The sequence below is a fragment of the Alosa sapidissima genome, chromosome 18 (genome assembly GCF_018492685.1).
Source record: "Alosa sapidissima isolate fAloSap1 chromosome 18, fAloSap1.pri, whole genome shotgun sequence".
NCBI lineage: Eukaryota > Metazoa > Chordata > Actinopteri > Clupeiformes > Clupeidae > Alosa > Alosa sapidissima.
This window is the reverse complement of record NC_055974.1, coordinates 22227816-22235054: the sequence shown is the minus strand read 5'-3', so window position 1 is coordinate 22235054 and position 7239 is coordinate 22227816.

Genomic DNA, 7239 nt, shown 5'->3' with positions numbered 1-7239 from the left:
ATTTAAGTTTCAATTTGTTCTTCTTGTGTGGTTTACAAGAGTTATTCATTTGTGATGGTAGATAGATAGATAGATAGATAGATAGATATATAGATAGATAGATAGATAGATACTTTATTGATCCCCAAGGGGAAATTAGTAGGAGTAGGAAAGGAGAAAGCCCTACGAGTATGTGTCAAAAAGAGAGTGAGGGAGAGAAGTGTGTGTGTGTGAGAGAGAGAGAGAGAGAGTGTGTGAGAGAGAGAGATAGAGAGCGAGAGAAACTATTTATGTCAGTGTGAGTGTGAAGGTCTCATTGGATCTTGCTGGAAAGGAAGTACATCCAAGTAGACCAAGTGAATCTCAGATGGTTATTGACCAGCAGAACTAAAACATGACTTTGCACTGCTTCTCTGTATTGGAGCAGACATAACATTTCCCACACACATCCAAACCTAGCAGACACATAGTCCTTTTATCGAAGTATATGTACAACGTTTCTATCAATTTATTCAGTTGTGTTTGAACCTTTTTTGAAGATTTCCGGGTATCACACAACTCTATTTGCTGTTGTCAGATAAAGAGTCTAGCTGCATATGTACAGGAATATTAAAACAATAAGAATAGAGTACCAAAGTGTGACGTAGCGTTTCCATGACAGCAGTGTCACTGGATCTAAACAAACTTTCGAAGTGGCTTCAATAGCATTGAATGTAGACATGTGGCATCATTTCTAGCTAATAAATTGTTTTCTAAAACTGATAGTTCCGGTCCTTGATTGTGATTGGCTGAATCACGTTCGATGCGTGAGAGAGATGAGTAGAGAGAGACAATGAGAGGAGAGGGATAGATATAGTGGAAAATCCAGCACAAACATTCACCTTGACCGCATTTCGTTCTATATTACTGCGCTACCATAACTTGATACAAAAGTTAAAGTAGCTGCGTCTTGACGTTGCTTGGTAACCATTCAGATAGAGGAAATGTGAAATGTGTTAGCATGTTGCTATGCTAGCGGGCTCAGACGTAGCCATAGAGGGAGGAAGATAGCAGTAATCAAAAACATCCACGTTTTCCCTACTTAAATACAGTTGCACGTGTAGTTGATAAAAATGTGTAAGGTACGACGGAGTATTAGGGCCACACATGAAGAAAAAAAATAATTTTGCCATGGCGAGATTAAACTCGACATGTTGACTTTAAAGTCGACATATCGAGAATAAAGTTGAAATGTCATGTCGACTTTAATCTCGACGTGTCGACTTTAAAGTTGCCATGTCGACATAAACTCGACATTTCGAGAATAAAGTTGAAATATCATATATCTACTTTAATCTCGACGTCATGCCGTCATTAAACTCGAAATACAGTTTAAACATAGCCTACAGTTTAAGCTATGTAGCCTACACTAACACACAATATATGACATGAATAATAGGCTTCAAATAGGTGTTATTTCAGATAGATTGCAGATATTCAGATAGATTACGTCTTGTCTGTTAAAGGAACCGTATGTAAGAAAAATATTTCAATGAATCATAAAATGGCCCTGATATGTCACTAGACATTAAGAAATCGTGTTTATTTCAAATACTTATATCACTGACAACAGTAGTTCGGCCAGGATATTGTCATTTAAAAAGTGAAGTTGCAGCCCTCAACTGATGTTGATGTTGTGTTTTGTCATGTCATGTTGTGTTTTGGCCTGATGCGCCACCCTCCACCTATCTACTAATCACAAAGTCAGTAGTGTTTCGCCATCCGGGTTGGCAACCTCGAGTCAGGGGGGAGGGGGAGGGGATACACCGCTCTTCAGTATTTTGAAAGTGATTGCAGTACCAGTTTTGGCCACAATCTTACATACAGTATGGTTCCTTTAACTAGGTAGGCTATACTCATTGCCGTCATCGTGAAGCGCTGTATCTCGCTGTTATGGAATACCATGCACTATGCCATTTATATAGCTAGAATAATAAATGTATGCAATGATATAATGTTTCTATACAAAATGTTATTTTAGTCTGTTTTACGTAAGGCCACCGCACATCCAAATAACTGCCCTTCATGACCCACAGGCCATCACTCTCCATAGGTTAACATGGTAAAACTAATTTTTCTAAAACTGCTTTTCCATGTCTCACCTGCAATAAATATAGGCTAACACAGATATGTATAGGCCTAAGTATATACAGTATACTCTTTTAATCCCGTGAGGGAATATTTGTGCATGTAGAATACATGGGGTTGTATGTATTTATGCACTATGTGTGCGTGTGCATGTAGAATACATGGGGTTGCCTGGTCGGGAGGACAGCTTCATTCGTCCCTCCAGCAATAGGCTGTTTTGCATCCATTACAAACAAACAAGCAATGTGAAAGTCTAGGATTGGGGAGAGCACTTAGTATGTCTAGTCTAGTGCAAGCATGAAGTTGAACCTTTAGATGAAAAACAGTCTTTAATATTAGCTTACAATAAATAAACCACTAATGAAGTTTACTTTTGACCATCGCATTTATCGCCTGTAACTCTGTGATAAGGACCTAACAGGAAAGTTTTTGGCTGAGCAATGGAGGTTAATATGTTCTATGTTTTGTCCACATGATATAGGCCTATGTCTAATCATTGTTGCACTTGAAGAAAACTAAAATTGTTTCATTCGTCCTTCCTTTCAATCGTCCCGAGTGGTCGTTCTCTGTAACTTTATTCAGAAAATGTTGAGTTTAATGTCGACACGTCAAGATTAAAGTCGACATGATATTTCAACTTTATTCTCGAAATGTCGAGTTTAATGTTAATGTCGGAAATGACTGTGTGTGCCTCGGAGGGGGAGGGGGAGGGGGAGGCTGAGGGGTCGGATGAACTCTGTGGTGGATAGGATCTACAATTCGATCTTAATTAATATTACTATGCTAGGTCAAAGTACTCCCAAGTGCTATTGCGCCACACATTATAGTTCTCCTGTTTATTCGCTTGGAAAATCGCCACGTTTCATGTTACACATTTTTATCAACTACTCGTGCAACTGTATTTAAGTAGGGAAAACGTGGATGTTTTTGATTACTGCTATCTTCCTCCCTCTATGGCTACGTCTGAGCCCGCTAGCATAGCAACATGCTAACACATTCGCACCGCGCACCAGAGCGTTTGAGTGCACGTACCGTCACGGGAGAGGTATGACTCAACTCGTGAAAGTTAAGGTAAGAACATATATTACTACTGACATTGGGTGGCGTGTTCCTTTAAGAGTGACGTTTTTTGCCTCAAAAATAAAGCTGACACGTCCGCGAATTTAAGGATTTTAACCGCAGGCTGTATGCTAGTCTCTTCTACGGAGGAAACCCATGCTAAAACTAAACTTTGTAGTCACAAATTTGATCGTGTTGGTATGAACATGTGTTGTAGTACTGTACGTATGTGATTCCCACAGTGTAAGAAAATGTACAAACATCTTAGAAACGTAAAAAAATATTTAAATAGATGAAGAAAGCCACCACTATGATCACCTCTATGGTTAGATTGGTTTGTTTAGATCCAGGGAAACGCTACGTCATGGCTTCGGTACTCTGTAGTTTATTGTTAAGGACAAAATCCATTTTTGTTAATGCTATATTGAGTATCCATTCAGCCATCCATTCTTCCTCTGAACAATTTTAAGATGTATTCATGAGTATTTGAGGTAAGGGTAGGTGTCATAGTAATCCTACCATCCCTCTCTCAAAATCCCCCTATTCAGTCACGACCCTCTATCACTTTATATTTATTTCCTTCTCTTCATCTCTCTCTCTCTCTCTTCTCTTCTTCATATCTCCACACATACCATTCCTTAGAGAAGGAAAGGGGAAAGGAAGTGAGGTCAGTGCTGTCCTTCCTGTGAGTGAATACCAGGAGGAGTCCAAAAAGCAGACAAATCCAATAGCTGCCCCATATATATATATATATATATATATATATATATATATATATATATATATATATATATATATATATAAATAAATAAATAGTCAGATAAAAAAATAAATAAATACATTAGAGACACACACACACACACACATATGCACGCACGCACGCACACACACACACACTTATACTTACATGCATGCCTACATACATGCTTACACGCATTCTTGAATTCCCCCTGGGGATCAATAAAGTATCTATCTATCTATCTATCTATCTATCTATCTATCTATCTATCTATCTATCTACATACATAGCATCTACAATCAGCAGACAATCAGACAGGCTCTAGGCCTGTTCATTTGTGATGATGGGGATGACGAGTCACTTAGAATAGATGAACTGTGACATCTGCTGTTTAAGGATGCAGTGGACTAGAATGTGTTTAAGTCTCTAAATGACCATTTCCCTCTCCGCTCTGGTTACAGAATTAGGAAAGAGGGATGAGGAGAGATGGAGAGATGAGTAGAGAGAGACAATGAGAGGAGAGGGATAGATATAGTGGAAAGGACAGAAATAGAAACAGATTTGTGTGTGTATGGGTGTGAGAGAGAGAGAGAGGGAGAATGTGTGTGTGTGTGTATGAAAGAGAGAGAGAGAGAGAGAGAGAGAGTGTGTGTGTGTGTGTGTGTGTGGTTGTTGTGTGTGTGGGGGGGGGGGGGGGGGAATGAACAATAATTGATGTGGACCAAAATTGAAGGGTGAAGTGAAACAATTGGAGCTGCATCCTTTAGTGGAGCCCACGATGCCAATACAGATCATCCTGATGTGGAGCAGTGGTTCTACACACAGGACAGGAGGTGCAGGGAGAAGAGGAGGAGAGGAGAGGAGGAGACAGGAAAGGAGAGGAGAAAAGAGGAGTAGGAGAGAGGAGAGGAGGGGGGAGGAGAGAAGAGGAGGAGAGAGGAGAGGAGAAACAACAGAAGATTAGATGAGAAAGGAGGAGAGAAGATGCCAAGAGGAGAGGAGGCAGTGCCGGTTCAGACCTCCATGGGGCCCTAAGCAAAATCCTGCTAAGGGGCCCTCCTACCTGAACTCTGAGCGTGGAAATGTAACCATTTTTTTACAGTATCGTCTGACACCTCAGTGCTCACAATACAATCATCCCACCCCATTTTGGATGTCTATGGAAGTTACCAAATATAGTGTTTTTCCCTATAAAGGCTAATTTATATTGCTTCACACAGCAATAAATGCCCAGTTTCAGTGTCTGGGCTGTTTGCTTTTGATGCTTGCTGCATATCCCCTTGCAAAAAATAACTGCAGTTTTTTCAAGTACAGTTCAGTTATACCACAGTAGGCTACAGTGCAGTATAGTATTTTCATGTCCAAAATACTGCATTTCTGTAGTAAAGTACAGTACTATGCAGTACAATGCAGTTTTTTGTGTCTAAAATACTGCATTCCCTGCATAAGAACTGCAAATATTTCTCCAAAACTGCAGTTTTCAAATCTGCAGTTTGACACTTAAGGTACAGTAATGCAGTTTTTTTTGTAAGGGTCTGGTTGTGCTAGTACTGTAGCCTACTGGCTGACTGTTCTTCCCCTGTGTGTCTGTAGTAGGCTACTTGCCAAAGACATACGTAGGCTATGAACTGGCTCCCCTGATTCTCTTATTATTTCAATATTTGTTTCAAACGTAGACTATTTTAAACAATCATTTTAATACTTCATATAGGCCTAATTTACGATGTGCATCTTTTGTCCATGCAGCACAGCGAATCAAAGTTAATACATTAATTGTGCTTTCCATGCATACGTTCAGTTGTAGGCTACAAAGCTTGACTGAAACATTGTAAAACAATTAGCTATTTAAAAAATGTATGGGAAACTAAACTATTAGTTTTCGACGGGTCCTCGCATGTTTCTGCTGAAAAACTGCTAGTTTCATCCCAAGCTGCACATTATGAACGCATTTAAAGATGCGGCCATTTAAAAAACAAAAAGTAGCCAGTCGCCCGCATTCAAACAAACGGAATATGCGATTATATTTCACAACTTTGGGAAGTACTGTGACTGGGAAAGGCTGGCAAACAGGCCGCAGACAGATCATGGAATTCACTTCCCTGTTAGGTAGGCCTATGCAAGACCAGCAACACACACTGGAGAAACGCATGTTGACATCAAACCATGGAACGAACGCAAGTTTACCCGACTGCTGTTCCCACTGTCATTCTTATGGTGTTTCTTCCGTTTTTCATGCCCTGAATGGTAATTCGGTTTCATGTTCATCTTCTTAATGTATGAGGCACTGTCGCTATAACTGTATGGGGCCTACTAACTTGTCTGTCACTAGCTTGACTCAAGAGGAGACGGGGGAGGGGGCCTTCATTAACTTGCAGGGCCCTACGCAACTTGCGTAGTGTGCGTATAGGGAGAACCGGCCCTGAGAGGAGGGCACGTGAGAGAACAGGAGAGGAGATGAGACAAGGAGAGGAAGGGAGAGGAGAAGAGATTCGAAAATTGTAGAGGAGAGGAGCTGAGAGGAGATGAAAAAACTATGAGGAGAGGGAAGGAGGGGAGATGAGAAAAGAGGAGAGGAGAGACTGAAAAGAGAGGAAAAGGAGGGGAGAAAAGGAGGGGAGAGGAAATTAGAAAACGGTAGAGGACAAGAGAGACTGAGAAGGCAAGCTTGTTACATACCAAGTCAATACCAAATGTGTCATAAATGTAGATTTGGCAACAACGACTATTCATTCAAGCCAATAAAGCAACATTTCATTGATTGATGTGTGTGTGGGTGTGTGTGTGTGAGAGAGAGAGAGAGAGAGAGAGAGAGAGAGAGAGAGAGAGAGAGAGAGAGAGAGAGAGAGAGAGATTCATGTTAAAGCCAAGCTTGATGGGGTTCAATCATGAGGTGTTTCCCGAGTGGTTAATTGGGTTCACAAACTTTCCCAAACCAAAGGGCCAACTAAAAAAATAATAACTACACAAACAAATACAGAAATAGATTAATACATAAATACCAAATCTACACAGAAAACAAATTTGGTTGGTCAGGTACTTTCATAAGACGACAGAAATGTGGTTGCCTCCTGTCTTATCTTGAAAGAATGGAAACAAATAGTGTTCATGTCCTTTGCGCCTGTTCAGATAGCGCCGGTGCCCAATTTTTTCTCAATGAAATCCTCTTTCTCTCTTCTCTTCTCCCTCCCTCTTTCCCTCCCTCCTCCCTCCCTCTCCTCCCTCCTCCCTCCCTCTCCTCCTTCCTCTCTCTTTCCCTCTCTCCCCGACTGCTTCTCTTGGCAGAGGAAACTGTATCTAAAGGGATTTTCTAGCATTAGGTAGAGGTTATTCACACA